This window comes from Zalophus californianus, chromosome 3, assembly GCF_009762305.2.
Source record: "Zalophus californianus isolate mZalCal1 chromosome 3, mZalCal1.pri.v2, whole genome shotgun sequence".
Taxonomy (NCBI): domain Eukaryota; kingdom Metazoa; phylum Chordata; class Mammalia; order Carnivora; family Otariidae; genus Zalophus; species Zalophus californianus.
The window spans coordinates 95160767-95177567 of NC_045597.1; the positions used below are offsets into that span (position 1 = coordinate 95160767).

Below are 16801 nucleotides of genomic sequence, written 5' to 3' on the forward strand. Positions count from 1 at the left end.
TAGGAGTCAAAATGATTAGGACATGTCTGGAAGGGCCCACTAATTGAAGGGGATCCCCCAGACGGAACTCTGGATGGTAGCTTGGCAGATAGCACAGACGGTGCATTTCTCTCTCTTCCTTATTTATACGCTCACTTTATCTGGAAAAGTGCTAGCTATGCTAATCAAATGTTGGGCGGAGAGACAAGCACTCTATATGGGCTAGAGAAATTTAATGAACCAACACATTTTTTTTTTTTCCAATTAGCTATAGGAAACATTACTGGCTACTTAACCAACAACCAATCCTTCCAAATGGTGTCCCATTAGATTCCAGTATGCATGTTCATCTATGTAGCCATGTGGTTCAGGGGAGGTAGACTCCACCCTCTGGGTGTGAATGCTGATTGGTCTAAAATAGTCTTTAGACCGTCACATTCCTTGCCACTGATTGGTTTGAGCATGAACAAGAGAGATAATTCAGATGAATGTGTCATGGGGAGATGGTATGTACTGGGACCAAAAAGTGTAATGGTGATAGAACAGACAGATGCAAAGGACTTAGGTCCATGCGTGATTATCGTGCTGCTGAATTAACTAATCTTATGGGATAATAAAGGCTTATCATTGTTTAAACCACTCAATTTAGAATTTTTTGTTTGTTGCAGCTGAAAGTACCCTAACGGGCACAGTGGGTTGCTGCTTCATTGCCTCCTGGAGGACTGGAGAAGCGGCATAAGTTCCTAGGTCATCTTGGCTCCTGGACAGTAGTTGCTGAGGTGTCAAGGAAGTTGGTGATGTTAAAGTAAGTGGTCCAGGTGTGACTAACCCAGAGGTCTACTATGAGTTTCTTTGGTTGAAATTGGAATGCAAGCCACCACATTGCTGCCATGGGGTCAGTTGTAGTTTGAGACAATGTTTTTATCTCTTCATAGGATTCCCGAACAGATATTCTTGGTGTGAGTCAGTACTCCAACCAATTCCTTAGGCAAGTGGCTTAAGTTTTCTCCTTAGTAAAATAACAATCAAAATAATAATATCACAGAGGATGGCTCTGCAGATTGAGATAAAGTATATAAAGGTAATAGCATAGTGCCCAGCATATAAAAATGCCCAGTATTTGTTAGTGATCATCATCATCACCATCATCCTAAGGTTGTAATTAAACTGATATCCACAAAGTTTCAATGCTCGTTAACAACTTCTTGAAATATGGTCAATTAATGATTCTATTTCTATAGATAATGGTTTGTCTCCTGCAAAAACAATAACATAGTAATAATGGCTATACTTCATTAAAAGCCCCCTATATACTGGATACTGTCTAAGCATTGTATGTGCATTATCTCAATAAAACCTCATAACAGCTCTGTGATGTAGTTATCATTATTATTATTATTATATATATTTGAAAGAAGAAGGAACTGAGACACAGAGGTGAGGTAACAGTCCCAAATTCTTATGCCCCATAAGTGGCAGAGCCAGCTTTGAACGCAGGGACTCAGGCTGCAGGAGGCATACTCTAAAGACACTATGCAGGGGCGCCTGGGTGGTTCAGTTGGTTAAGCATCTGCCTTCAGCTCAGGTCATGATCCTAGGGTCCTAGGATCAAGCCCCGCATCAGGCTCCCTTTTCAGTGGGGAGCCTGCTTCTCCCTCTCCCTCTGCTCTCCCCCTGCCTGTGTTCTCTCTTTCTCTCTCTCAAATACATAAAATCTTAAAAAAAAAAAAAAGAAAGACACTATGCTTGCCACCTCAGTCATAAGACCCTTACTGAGTGCTTACCATAAGCCACTGGTCAAAGGCTCTACAAGTATAAACCCAATTAATCACAATAATCATTGTGACACAGGTGGTAGGAACCATGAAGCATCAAGTAAGACTTAATCCTGCTTTCAAGCTAACAAGTTAGCCTGCCAGCATTTGTTGGATGCTGGTAAGATTTCTGGCTTAAAGACAAAGAACAATGTTACTCACAGTAATAGAACTAGCCAGAATATCAGTATTTTTGTGGCAATTCCCACAGAATGGTACAAAGAGGGCCAGATGACACCTGAACCCACAGTGGGTTGAGTTGCAGGAGATAGACCCTGAGCTTAGGGGACCTGAATCTTTTATAATGGGCAATAAACATGCCTACCCTTCACTCTGGAGAGAGACATGATCTCTATCTTCCAAGGCTTAGAAACATCCTTGAAAAGATAGTCCAAAACAAAAGGCAGTCAGTGCATTGCTCAACAAGATGTGCAGAAACTCGAGCCCCATGGAGAACTATCTCAACAACAGGTACTATTATTAACCTTATTTTGCAAATGAAGAGATTGAGGCCCAAGATTATGTAACTTGCTCAAGGTCAAATGGCCAGGTTTAAACTTCCACTCCGCCTCCTCTTTGCTATGTGACCTTGTTTAATCTACATAACCTGCCTATTCTACCTCCTTACCATCTTGACTAGAGTCCGTTCCTCCCTCTTCCCACTCTATCTCCATATCAACCCGTGTGGCTTCTCACCTGGATCATTCATTGTACCAGTTTCTAACTCCTTAATTTTGCTGTTCTTCAATCTTACCTACAGATTTCAGCCAGGCTTTCCATTCTAGAATGCAAATGTGATCCTATGATTCCCCATCCTTGAAATCTTTTAATGACTCTCCCCAACGTACAGGGTTTACAATGTCACGTGTGATCCTCACTCACTTGGCTACCTTTTTTGTGGTCTGTCCTGCTAGAACTAATTGCAGTTCATACTCTCTCAAGCTCCCATGCACTTGCACTTGTGCTTCTGTCTGCTGGGAAGCCCTTTTTCTCCATTGCCCCTGGAAACCATGCTCACAGTTTTTAGAATCTCGCATGTTGCAAATCCTCAGTGAAGCTTTGTTGGACCAGTCTCATCTGTCTGATGAGTACTCCCTCTTTCTTTTCTCTCCTTCTCCTACCTCTCACTTCCTCATCTCTTTTGCTCCTTTCTCCATTCTTCTGTCTTATCATATCAGATCCCATAGCTTCACCCACCTATGTCCTGCCAACAGCAAAGACCCATAATCCCCAGAACCACATATGCATTTTACTGTGGTTTCTAGAGTCACTGTCCTCCACTTTTGAAGTCTGTCTTGGACTTTCTCAAACCTGAATGATGGTCTGATCCCTTCAGAAAGTGCAGGGATCAGTGGTTGCCTGGCGGTAGGGCTTTAAGTGAGGATCAATGGGAATGGGCATACGGGAAACTTTCGTATTGACGGACATGGTTGATATATTGATTATGGCAAATGAGGTGCTAGGAACGGTTCAGGTCAATGAGATATTAGCTGAAGTTTTGGGTGGAACTTCTGGGGCAATCTCCTTAAAAAGAGAGCACACTCAGCTGGCACGTGCCCCTCTGCCTCTTATCTTCTCTACTGCTGCCTGGATCTTGGAAGCAATAGTGAAGGTAGAGCAGCCGTCTTATCTCTATGAGGCAACAAGCAGAGGGGAAGGATGACAGAGCAGAAAACAGGAATAGTCTGGGTCCCTGATGGCTTTGTGAAGCCATTTTAACATCCCTGCCTGACCTCCCTCCAGACAACTCACTTGTGCTTCAATCATCTAAGCCATTGTTTTTCAGATTGCAGTCACTTATAGCCAGTTCTTAACTGACGTATCTTTGAAGCTGTGTGTCTACACTGGGAATATCCAGAGGATCGATGAGTAATACATTCAACCGGTATAGGTCGACCAATTGATTCGAGATTTTGACTCAGCAGTGAAAGTCATTTGCTTGCCTCATTCCTTCTGTAGCAGAATTTTACTTCCCAAACATCCAGGTATTTGCTTTAAGTTTTCTTTTTCCTCTAATTGGTGTGTCTGCATCATTCTTGGTCTTAGACTCGCTGTTCAGATAGAAATCAGGCCCTCCCCAGTTCTACGGGGTAGAACAGGTTCTAATGTAATCAGCTCAGGCCAGCCCTGGAGAATTACTTTGTTCTTTGTTTTTATATAAAAATCGACCAACCGGAACCAAAATAAATCAATAGTGGCTAAACATGGAGGTTCCTCTTTTCAAATTTCGTTGGACCCCTCAAGAAATCTGAAAACAAGAATTAAAGGGATTGCATTAGGAGTCCTCACGGAGGCTGAGAGGGGGTCAGGGCTGCCTTCGGCATAAAAGCAGAGAAAAGTATGTGTTCTTCATTAAGTACAGCTCTGCCTGCTTCACCAAGTTCATCTCAAGGCCCTGGTTCAGTCCCAGGCATGGCAGGACAGAGGTCCCGGGTCCAGCCAGGGTTGGTGCAGCCCACTTTTGTTCCTGGCCAAAGGGCCCACAACTCGCACACACTTGAGATGGGGTTATTCTGTGGAAAGACATTTCCAAGTTTCCTCTTCCACTAGCAGAGCCCCAGGGTTGAACCGTTCTCTGAAGATTCTCGAAGCAGAGCCTCCTCATCTCTCGCTCCTTCCTGGGGCCACGCTGGTCCATTTCTTCTGCCATGCTGAGCCCCTCCTCCATGCCAGCCACTTCACTAAGGCTGAGAATACTGAGAAGAAGGACACGTGTCCCACCCCCACAGACTCCTGGGCTGGTAGAGCACTCCCAGAAGCCAATCACCTATCCTTGTAGGCAACTTCTTGGGAATCACATTGGCAAGGATTTATCGGGGAGAGGCTGATGCCATCAGTCTAGGGGAAAGGGAGGCTGGGAGTGTTTTGATTTCATTCTACTGGGGAGTCTGATGCAGAGCCAGATTGGGGAACCACATTCCTAGGGCGCACAGAATTCTCTGGTCTGGCCAGATTGCTCCATTCACTGCTCCCTGAAGCCCTATTCATGTCCACCTTTGCTCAGGCCCTCCTCTTGCTCCATCCTTATTGAAATCCAATTATCACTTCAGTCCCTAGAGCCGAATTTGGTCCTAACCATCTCCCTGAAGCCTTCAGTGGCAATCCTGGTTTGCGATGATTCCTCTTTCTCTGCCAGGCTATTTGATGTTGGGCCCTCCCCTCATTGGGGTGAATCCACAGAGCCATAGTGATTTCTCTTGTCATGAGTATGCTTTACGTCATTTATCAAAGTGTAAGCCCTTATAGGCTGCATGTCTTTTGTATACTTTCTGGTCTTATAGTCCCTTAGACCATTGTGACCAAGTCACGGGGCCTGGACAGTCTCTGCAGTTGTCCAAACTATGAAGTTAATTCTCGACTTTGCAATATCTAAGACCTATGACTTTGGTCAGATTCCTAAGTCCCCTCAGTTGCCTCAGTGGCAGGTAAAAGGCTTGTTACAGAACTAGGCCCCGAGTAAGGTAGTTGTTATGATAGATTTGGTTATTTCTTTTGCTTTCATTCTTTTTATCTCCTCCACTCTTCGGACAAAATTCTGGTGGTTGGCGTGAAAATAACGCAGAGATACTAATGTGAGGAGGATGCGTAAGCTACATCGGCAGGCATGTTCTGGTTGTCATAGACCACATACCGTGCAACTCCACTACATTTGAAAATGAGACACAGTCACACCATAGATGTGCATTTAGCATATACGCTTAGCACTTACGAAGCTGTTTGTTTCTCTTTAGGTCCTGTATGCACAGTTGGACTCCTCAGATACCGGCTGAACAAAGTCGATTCCTTTGTAGCTTCTTTAGAAAGACAACCATATCCTGGCAAATTGAAACCAACAGATTGTCCCTTATGTATGTATCTTGCAAACATAAACATATCTAAAAGCACCTAAACAGAGAATGAAACCGAGACAGAGAGGTCCTACAGATCTGTGCAATGCAAAGTGGGATCTGCAGACCAGCAGAAGAACTATCACCTGGGAGCCTCTGAGCGCAATGCAGAATCTCAGGCTGCACCTGGGATCTGCAGACCAGCAGAAGAACTGTCACCTGGGAGCCTCTGAGCGCAATGCAGAATCTCAGGCTGCACCTGGGATCTGCAGACCAGCAGAAGAACTGTCACCTGGGAGCCTCTGAGCGCAATGCAGAATCTCAGGCTGCACCTGGGATCTGCAGACCAGCAGAAGAACTGTCACCTGGGAGCCTCTGAGCGCAATGCAGAATCTCAGGCTGCACCTGGGATCTACAGACCAGCAGAAGAACTGTCACCTGGGAGCCTCTGAGCGCAATGCAGAATCTCAGGCTGCACCTGGGATCTGCAGACCAGCAGAAGAACTGTCACCTGGGAGCCTCTGAGCGCAATGCAGAATCTCAGGCTGCACCTGGGATCTGCAGACCAGCAGAAGAACTGTCACCTGGGAGCCTCTGAGCGCAATGCAGAATCTCAGGCTGCACCTGGGATCTGCAGACCAGCAGAAGAACTGTCACCTGGGAGCCTCTGAGCGCAATGCAGAATCTCAGGCTGCACCTGGGATCTGCAGACCAGCAGAAGAACTATCACCTGGGAGCCTCTGAGCGCAATGCAGAATCTCAGGCTGCACTTGGCATCTGCAGGATTTGGATCTGCATTTTAACAAGATCTGCAGGTGATTGGTATGCACCTTAGAGCTCGAAAAGAGGCTGCTATAGAGAACCCTTGGTAAGAACAACAGGAAGAGGAGGTCTAAGACGCCATTTGGTCTCTCCCCATAAGTCTTAACTGATGTTATACCCTGCTAGGTAGCACTTCCCTCCACATTCAGAAGAGGGGGCTCCTGTATTTGTTGACTTGTGCTTCATAGGAATCCTTAATAGAAGTGGAATCAGTCATTGTTCACATATTACTGCTCCTCAATATCTTCGGCCACCAGGCTTGCTTTAGCTAATAGATTCTAAAGGGATGAGATTATGACCATGTTAGATCCATTAACATTTATATCTCCCACCGGCAGTAGACATAGATAGGCTTGCAATTCATTTATTCCTCAATGATTTCACTGAGGATCCAGGCATTGAGTGAGGCCCTGAAGATAAAAAGATGAACAGAAGATGGCCCTTGCCAAGCTTGATGCAGAAGGCGGGTGTAAGAAATAGATCATTACAGTCCAACATGCGAGCAAAATGACGGGATTTTGAACTCCACAGTGAAATTGCTGATGAAGGTCATCTTTCCCTTTCCTGCTTTATAGAAAAGAAGACCCCAAGAAGAGGGGCATAAAGGGACACCCATGGAAGACCTTTGTGAGTCTGACTCACAAGACCCCTTCTCCTGTGTACAGCCTTTTTTTCTCAGGCAAGCACAACTGCTTCCTACACCCTTATTAACCCTTAATGCCAAGGATCAAAAGTGATGTCTTTTAAATTTATTTCGCCCTTAACTGAGATCTATAGCTTGCCTTGAGTTTATTCTTCCTGCAATTTCTCGACTTAGGTTTTTCTAAATACTTCACAGCATCTCTACTACAATGAGATCTGAAAACAAAGAAATAAACCTTATCGGTGATTTCTGCCAATATCTGGCAATACCGTGGAAGAGATGTTTTGATTAGGCAATTTTCATTACTAAAAGCACTATAGCACAATAAATTAATTCAATGTTGTGCAGTTATCTATTAGACACATTACTATAGGAGTATAAAAATGTTAATTATTCATTATCATTGCTCTGATTATTTGTTGTGGCTGATAATTACATTGAATATATTTTATATCAGTAATAACCTTCTGTCTACATTTACAACATGTCGTATCTTGGGGGCTTGTCAAGTTTTTTCCCCAAGCCTTTCCTTTATTAAGACACAGACCTCAGGAGTACATAACCTTTATGTTGAAGGCTGATTTTCTTCTTTCATATAAAGAGCAAATATTATAGATTAATTAATCCAGGATGATTATAATTTAATCACTCTTCCTCTGGCTTCACAAGGGATTCAGCTTTTATTCAGTTGCTCATTCATATTGTTATGAAGAATAAATGCAGTCATAAAATATTTGTATGCTATGAATTCACAGAACAACCAACTGAGAAGCTGGAGGGGGAATGCGTGTTAGCCGGGCACCCGCTTGAGTCCCACACCATGTGGCCTCGGCCTGGAATACAAGCTAATGATCCAAAGTTGAAGAGCCTTAACCAGGGTGGGAGAGGCCGGCCTCTAATCCAACTGAATTTGGTGTACTTCAACCACAAACGATATATTTCAGCCCCACAGAACTTACCGAGCACCTATTATATACCAGCACTGTGTTAAACTCTGAGCATAAACTACCTACTACTAATTGCTTGATCTTGGAATTGTTATTAATGTTTTTGTGCCTTGGTTTTGACATCTGTAAAATGGGCTAAGAAGAGAAACTTCTTCACTGTGTTGTGAAGATTAAGTGAGTTAATAATAGGTATGGAAGTGTCTTGAATAGTGCCTGGCACTGGCAAACAATAAAGGTGAGCTGTTTTGTTGTTGTTGTTAATTTTCATTTGGATGTCTCCCTTGTCAAGATGGCGGCAGATGTATAAGAAGTAAGCAACAGAACTAACTGTTCAGGCGCAGTGGCAGGGATCAAAGTCTATCGAAAGATACAAACGCAGGATGTGGTCTGTTTGCTCGGGGTGTGGTATGTGAGGAAAGGCTTCCCAGAAGAGATCTGTGGAGCTGACTCACTCAATAAATACGCCGGTGTTGTGTAGGTCCACAGTGGGGTGGTGGTGGGCGTCAGGTGGGTGCCCTTCTGAGAAGAGGGATAGCTGTTCCTAAAAGCTGAGAAGCTTATCGGCCGTGGTGGGGATGGAGGGCTCCGGCTAGGTCAGCGAGGACCGAGTCCTGTGGAGACAACAAGCATGGTGGGCTGGCAGCTTGGGCTTCACCCCCAAAGGCATCAAGGCACCACAAAAGTGTTTTCAGCTGCAGAGTCACAAATAAGATCAGCATTGCAAGACTGGCCCAGCAGCAGCCTGGAGTGTGGAAGAGATGGTGGCTGAGAGTCTGTGCAGGGACAGTCGGTGGTAGGATCCAGCAGGGGCTGTGAGGGCTACGCTGACCTAGGCAGGGAGATGTGGGCTCATGGTGCCGAAACGGTTCAGAGGCCCAACTAACTCCATAACATTCTGAGAGGAGGCAAAGCTTTTGAGTTTGGTTTTAAGTAACAGCTACCTTATTGGTGGGGTGAGGGTGGGGGACAAAAGGGAAGGGGGGAAGGACTACAGGCAAGAGGAGCAAGGTGAAGATAACAAGCAACATTTATCATGTGCCTACTGCGTGCCAGGCACTGCACAAAATGCACTTTTATTACCTCGTTAAAACCTCACAGAAGTTTAGTGAGGAAAAGGCCATTATGATCCCATTTTACAGATCAGGACACAGAGGCTCCATTTGTTACCTATTAGGGCCACAGAGCAAGAAAGTGGTAGTTTCCAATTCTGGACCATTCCTCCCTTGATTTGCATTGTCAGTAAAATGAGTGAATGATTCCCGTGACGGCAGGATTTCAGTCCACAGCTTAAATGGGAACCCTCAGAGCCCTCATACAGGGTTGTTGCCCTGTGTGAGCGTGATGGGGAGTGGATCAGAACACCTTCTGGGCTTTTGAGCAACCAGGGTTTCGTGTCCTGTCAAGTTTAGGTTTTAACTGCCGTAGGAAGTGGCTCCTCCTGTGGGGTGTTTGTGTTCCCTGGACCAAGAGAAGGCTGGGCCTCAGGTGCTTGCTATATCCTACAGACCCCGGGCGACGCCACGGGTCAGCAGCTGCTCAGCCAGCAGGCGTGGAGGCTGAGCAAGATCTCTGAGGAGGTCTGGGGGGCAGGAAGGGTTCCAGCTGAGGAAACACTCAGGACACCCAGGCTTGGGGCTCTGAGGAGAAACAGAGAAGAAAGCAATTCCCGAGCTCCTTCTCTCTCTGGGCCTCAGTTTTCTCGTGCGTTCAGTGGGGTGACTCTTCACAGGGCTGAGGAGGACTGGTGGGAACGTCGATGAAGCAGCACAGCGACAGGGCAGGAAGCCCACTGATGTTAGCTCCTGGCCTGGGGAGGGAGCCCCCAGGCAACCCAGAAACACCCAGATCCTCGGGGGCGGGGGGCGGGAATCTGTGTGTGGCAGTGCTCCCACCCGGCAGCAGGGGGGGCTGTGACCCTGGGCTCCCGACAAGTGGGCCAGCCTCCAGCAGGATTTTGAATAGGGATTTGGGGGTGGGGGGGTGGGGGGTAATTTTCAAAGACAGACTGTAAGAGATTAATTAGCCCAAAGAGTGCCCTTAATAATCAGTCCTCAACCCTGGCTGCATATTAGCATTGCCCAGAGAGCTTCCAAATATTCTTATGTCCAGGCCATACCCCCAGGGGGTCAGGTTCATTTGATCTCCAGTGGGTCCAGGCATGGGTCTATTTTTAAATCTCCCCAGGATATTCTAATGTGTCGTCAGAGTTGAAACCACCGATTCAGGCAGAGAGGGAAGGCCAGCTGCTTCGGCACCACCAGGCATGAGCCTGAGCTCCAGGGCGCTTTCCCCAAGCAGAGGCACATTAACGGGCAGCTTTGTGGAAAACTTATGGAGCCAGGGACGCACCACAAAGCGGGCTCCCGGGGCCCTGGGCCAGCCATTCTCCACCTCCACTGGGGAATGGTCCAGTGTGGACAGTGTCATCATAAACCCTGGGAACAATTCCTTCAGCATCTCTCTATTATCTGTTCAGCCAGACAAGGAATGAAGGAGAACCTACAGCTGTGCCTCCAGCCCTGCCTTCCATGCCTGGGTGGGAGGATGCAGTACTGCCCTTGAGCAGAGATGAGGGCAGAACTGAGGGCTTGAGCTGCGCTCGCTCATGTCCCACCCCCCCCCACAGCACAGGGCAGGTCTTGACTGGCTTGGCCTGTTCTGCGCCTCGGCAGTCAACTCTCAGTTCTGCAGGAGAGGATTTTCCTGTTTATAGATTACATGTGGCTCCCTTGTAATTCCAGCCTGTTTTTTTCCACTGCTCCACACCCTCCTGGGTCTCCCTCCCTGTGGCCTGGATGGCACACAGGCTCCCACAACTGTTATCTGAGCAGACTGGGATGTCACACTGGTTCTCAGTGTTCAGCCTGGCGCTGAACACACCACAGGTACTAAATAAATGTCTGTTGACTGATTGGCTGTGGCCACCAGATCATGAGGTGTAGCTCAGAGCACCAGAGAATTATTCTTGGATTTTCTTCCTTCCTCCATTGTGCTGATGAGCAACTACTGACTGTGATACTTTCTAGACTGACCTGACTAATCGCCCTTTCTACAAAATGCCCTCCAATCCAGAAACAGCAGAAATTTTCTCTTTGTTGCCCAAGTGTTATCTTTCTATAACCTCTTGTTAGTTCAGCTGTATTTTAGACCAAATATGTCATATAGCAGTTTCCACAGTGGTCCAACCTGAACTTTATTTTCAACATCTCACCACTGAGGCACTACATTTAATAACTATTACGTCCCTATTCAGATGTGTTTTGAGAAGCTAAGAGGGGCAAGTCTTTATAAGAGAGCAGTTGTCTAAATGAAGGGCCAAAATAACTTCAGACGCCATCCTAGGTTAATGTGGGATTAAAGGAAGTGAGGGTAAAGTTACCTGGTGGATGGAGTCAACTCCTAATTTTGAAAAGGTTATCAGTGGGGTTATACATGCTCTGGGAATCAGCCTGTAAGCCTATTTATTCTAAGAAAGTGTGTTTGGATTTGATGAGGGAAGAGCCACATGGAAGAAGGATCTCTCCTGAGAAGACAAGTCTTTCACTTCAGGGGGTAATTTACTATTTGCTAAAAAGTGTAGTTCTTCTAACAACCTTATATGAGAGGAACGAGGTCCCTCCGGTGAAATAGGAGAAAACTTCTTAGAGAAGTTACTTTTTGAGCTAAATCTTAGGTAGGGTAAGATTTAAAACAGCAAACCCTGGGCGGGGGGGTGCATCCCTGACAGAGTGAATGGATTGACAAAAACGTAGGGACAAGAGAGGGCCTGTGTGAGAGATGATGAGGGAACGAAGCCAGTTACTTGAGAGGTGGGGGTGGCGTAAAGGGAGGGAGCTGGAAAGTCTGAGAACTAATTCTTACTAAACAGCTGTGAGCTCTCACCCTGGGAACGTCGAGACTTAGTGGGCCCTCTGAAGGGCAGGCCACAGAAGTCAAAGTTCTAATGGCAGCATTCCCAGCCCAGCGGTTACCCAGGGAGGAAGATATCTTAGATAAGTCCTTTCCAGCTTGTCATAAAGCTCCCTCAAGACATCTCCTTATTGGTACGTTTTACCCCAGTCTACAGGGTCTGGAGGCATCTGGGCCTCCTGGTAGGTGGGATGGGGGTTTCCTCCTTCCTGTGTAGGTGCGTTTGAAGAGACAGCTTAATGCTGTGGTCAAAAGTGCAGACTCTAAGGCCAAAAGGCCCAAGTTCAAACGCCAGCTCCATGCCTTACCAGTTCTGCAGCATTGGAAAGTTACTCAACCAGTGTGTGCCTCAGTTTCCTCAGCTGCAAAGTGGAGGGTGCAAATAGTAGTACCTAGCTGCTTGTGTCATCGAGCAGATGAAAGGTCCGTACGTTCAGAGAGTGCCTGGAATATAATTCGTGCTCAGTGCGAACTGCTATACGGTGATTTTTGTTACTGCTTTTGTCAGTGATGGTAATGCTCTTCTGTCTCTTGCCGACCCACCCCCATCGCCCATCCCCTTCTTGCCAGCCTTCGTTCTCTTCTATACAGCGTAAACAAATGCTGGTTCTCCTATTTGAACAACACTGTGCCATTTTGCAAGTACATACACGATCTCATTTGGCCCTTGATTGGGGTGTAAACACTTTGCACATATGAAAATGAGAACAGCAACCCCCCCACCAAATAAATAAACTTACCCAAGGTCACTGTGCCAGCAACTGGCAAATGAACCCAGTCTGGTGTCCTAAATTCATTTGTTCATTCATTCATGTGTTATTCGTCTGTCCGTATTTTTTGAGCACCCGCTCTGTGCCACAGACAGATAATTGGTGATATGGCTATAAAACACTTTATCTTGCTCATTGTCTAATGAGGAGGGGTAGATAATAGAGACAATCTGGTGGTACGACAGAAGGAAACATGGGTTCCCCTAGATGCTTAGCATACAGGAACTGAGAGGGAGGTCTGAGGAGCTTTCAAAGAGATGGGACCTACAGGTGAGTCTGGAAAGACTAGAGAGAATCAATCATCAGCACAGAAAGGAGGAAGGGAACTCCACCTCTTCCTTCTCTAACCTCACCTGCTCCCCCAAAACACACATTACCTCTATGGGATTGGCAACAGCCTTGAGTTTAAAAACGAACAGGATTACTGGTATTTGCTACATGCCTTTCATGTGCCCAGAGTGTTGAGGCTGAGCCCACAAGGAGCTCCCCATCCAACTCAGGGGCGGAGGCCTGAACAAGGAAAATGGTGGACAAACAAGGGTGTCCAGGAAGACAGCAGGTGCTGTGTGCTCACCACAAGCGTAACTGGCCCAAAAGGGGTGTCCTGGCTGTCTCAGCCCCCCATGTTACATTAGCTCTCTTTTACACACCACATACTAGACAGAAGGCCCTGTATATCTGTTATCTTGTTTGTTTTATCTGAAAATCATTGAGAGCAGACTCTTTAGAGAATACAGACATTGCAGCCAAAAGGAGGCAAATAATTTGCCCAAGAGGGCTGAGTTCCAAATCGTAGTGCCTTCAAACAATAATCACTATCTCTCACCGTCTCTGTGGGCCAGGCATAGTGGAAATGGTTTGTCTCTGCTCTACAATGTCTGTGGCCTCAGCTGAAGACTTGAAGTTTGGGGACTGGATTCGTCTGCAGGTCCACTCACCCACGTGTCTGGAGGTTGATCTGGGCTGTCTGCTGGGGTTGTTTGGTTGGAGCACTTTTGTGTGGCCTCTCTATGTGGCCGGGGCTGCCTTACAAGATGGTGGTTGGATCCCATGAGCAGGCACCCAGAGAGAGATAGGGCCACGTGGGAGCCACGCCTTTGTGACCTTCCTCGAAGGCCACACAGCACCACATCTACCCTATTCCACTGACTGAAGCAATTACAAATGTCCATCCAGGTTCAAGGAAGAAAACATAGACCCCACTTCTCAAAGATCAGTGTCAGTGTCACATTAAAGAAAAGTACATGGGATGGGGTGTATATTAGGGCACCTTTGCAAAAACAATCTCCCATAGTGACACAACAGCAGATTGGGGTCCTCTCCCACATATGGCCACAGTGAAATACCTGCCTCTCCTTAACAATGCCGTCTTCCCAGCTAGAGGGAGACACACTTGTCCACAGATGTCTGAGTACCCAGAGGCACACTCGACAGGCCCCAGTGCTGCGTGATTTCCCCCTAATATGGAGAACATAGCCAGTCCCTGAGCCTTGACTTCTTTTGCCTTCCTTATCCTCTGAGCACCCCAGCCAGCGCTTTCGGAGGAATACGCATGCCAGAACCCCCGAGCTCACAAAGCTCAGAAGAATAAGCACCAGTGCAATTGCCTAAAGTTTACCTTTCTGCCTTAGTGTTTTTTGGGAGGGAAGGAGGGACATCCCTAATCTTGTTTCCAGCTGTTTCTGCATTTCTATGCTGCCTATCACCTTTTAGACCCAGATGCGATATGAATTATTCATTTGATTCGGGGCAGGTGCACCCATTTCCTCCCAGGACCCCAGGGGCAGGCATAGGAAATTAATTCACAACGTCTGTAGCTTGAAGTCACTTGCAATTTCCACACCACGGAAAAAATAAACCGAAGATATGGGACTTGAGAAAGCTCAAAGGTGTTGAGCATAGTCATCAGCAATTCCTGATTGTCTCTTAGACAAAACTGGGCACTGATTCCTCCATGAAAGGTTTATGTTAGCTGACAAAATGGGGCTTCTCAGTCGTGGAGGTGATAAAATCCCGTAATAGTAAGCAAGGGGTGTCACAGAAGCTCCCCCCTGGAAGTCTTAACATAATGGGACAGAACTGTCTGCCCACCATGGGATGGACCTGCCACTTTCTCAAGCATCCCCAACTTGACTCTTCCATTACTCACTGAATATTCCAGGACTAACAAGTTGTGGTCTCTTCCGCTTGGTCATTATATGAGTCTGAAGAGTGAACACTACAGATGGACATGGGTCGTAGCCCCTACTATGGACCAGCCCTCATCCCTCTGGATCTCCCAAGGGCCATTTGGTTATGATGTGCTCTCTGTCATCAGAAATGTCATTCATGTCACTGTCTCTAGCATTTTGGGAGCTGGCTTCCCCATATTAGAAACTTCGAAAACTTCTCTAGCAGTCCTGATCCTCTAAATGTGTCCTCCAAACGTGGTAAATTTCTGACGGGGGAGGATTTTTTTTTTTTTTTTTTTTAGTGTAAGACTAAAATAACTAGATGATTAGAGCTGGATGAGAAGAGGAAGTAATTTCTGATAGTTTCTCTTGAGTGCTAGGGTTCCTCTGAGTTTCCCTGGGGTCCCTCAGGTGAAGGGGAGGGCAGTGAAGAGAAGGGACTCCAGCACCAACTAGAGTAACTTCTGTTCATCTGTTTTACACACTGAATCAAGGAATCCTCACCTCATTGAAAAAAAAAAAAAGAAAAGAAAAGAAAGAAAGAAGGAAAACTTAACAAACACTAATCCTACTTGATATCTAGAAGGCAAGATGGATGGTGAAAGAGGGTCATTTTTTACCCACAAAATATTAAATGTGTTTAGCACAGAAAGAATTATCTAGAAACTCAATACCCCAACTAAGTTACTTTTCCTTCTAGAAATGTCACCTTCACACTGAGCGTTTTGGCTGTAGATCAGGCAGTTTTCACACGAGTCCAAAGCCCTTGTTTGTTGGGGAGCTATGGAAACAGAAGGTTTATAAGGTGCTACTCTGCCTTTCCAGAATTACCTTGGTAGGAAGGCTCTTTTTGATTTTTTCTCTTCTGCATTCATTCTGTTAGCTCAGTAATTGCTCTAGATAGTTAGGCACCTGGTTGTATTGATTGTTTTCACACTTCAATTTGAAAAGGGTCTTACACCATAAAATACATCTACTCTGATTCTTTTCTTCATTGCCACTGTATTTGGGAACTGTTTGGCCTTGGCAACCCCTACTGATTGATAAGTGTGAGCTACAAGGAAGACATGTAACTACAATTCTAAGTGGTTATGGTTATTGATGGCATGAAATCTAGCAAATGCATCTGTTGCTAGCAATTTTAAAAATTTTTAGGAAAAAAATGTCCTCTTAACACTGAGGGTTGATTTTTTCGGGGGGGGGTTAAGTTTCTTTTCTGATCATCCCCTAGGTGATAACTGATATGATTATTAATTATTGTTATCATTCTGATTATTAATATACCATGGGTGATGCTGAGATTGGGATGCTCAATACGATTGAATTTTCCAGCGAAAAATAACAGTGATCACGACTACATTCCTATTATGTGCCAAGCATCTTATTAACATGATGTCTTTTAATCTGATCCTTTACAATCAATCCCACTTTTTTTTCCTTTCTTTATTTTTTTATTTTTTTATTATGTTATGTTAATCACCATACACTACATCATTAGTTTTTGATGTAGTGTTCCATGATTCATTGTTTGTGCGTAACACCCAGTGCTCCACGCAGAACGTGCCCTCTTTAATACCCATCACCAGGCTAACCCATCCCCCCACCCCCCTCCCCTCTAGAACCCTCAGTTTGTTTTTCAGAGTCCATCGTCTCTCATGGTTCGTCTCCCCCTCCGATTTCTCCCCCTTCATTCTTCCCCTCCTGCTATCTTCTCTTCTTTTTTTTTTAAACATATAATGTATTATTTGTTTCAGAAGTACAGATCTGTGATTCAACAGTCTTGCACAATTCACAGCGCTCACCATAGCACATACCCTCCCCAATGTCTATCACCCAGCCACCCCATCCCTCCCACCACCCCCACCACTCCAGCAACCCAAAGCTTGTTTCCTGAGATTAAGAATTCCTCATATCAGTGA

General features: G+C 45.8%; 1 long non-coding RNA gene across 1 annotated transcript; it reads left to right on the forward strand.

Moving 5' to 3' along the window:
• Positions 1 to 1973: 1973 nt before the first annotated feature.
• LOC113920566 lies at positions 1974 to 7411 on the forward strand. The gene is made up of 3 exons (XR_003519313.2): positions 1974 to 2264; positions 3580 to 3778; positions 5525 to 7411. It is a non-coding gene; the product is annotated as an uncharacterized LOC113920566 (long non-coding RNA).
• The last annotated feature ends 9390 nt before the right edge of the window (positions 7412 to 16801 follow it).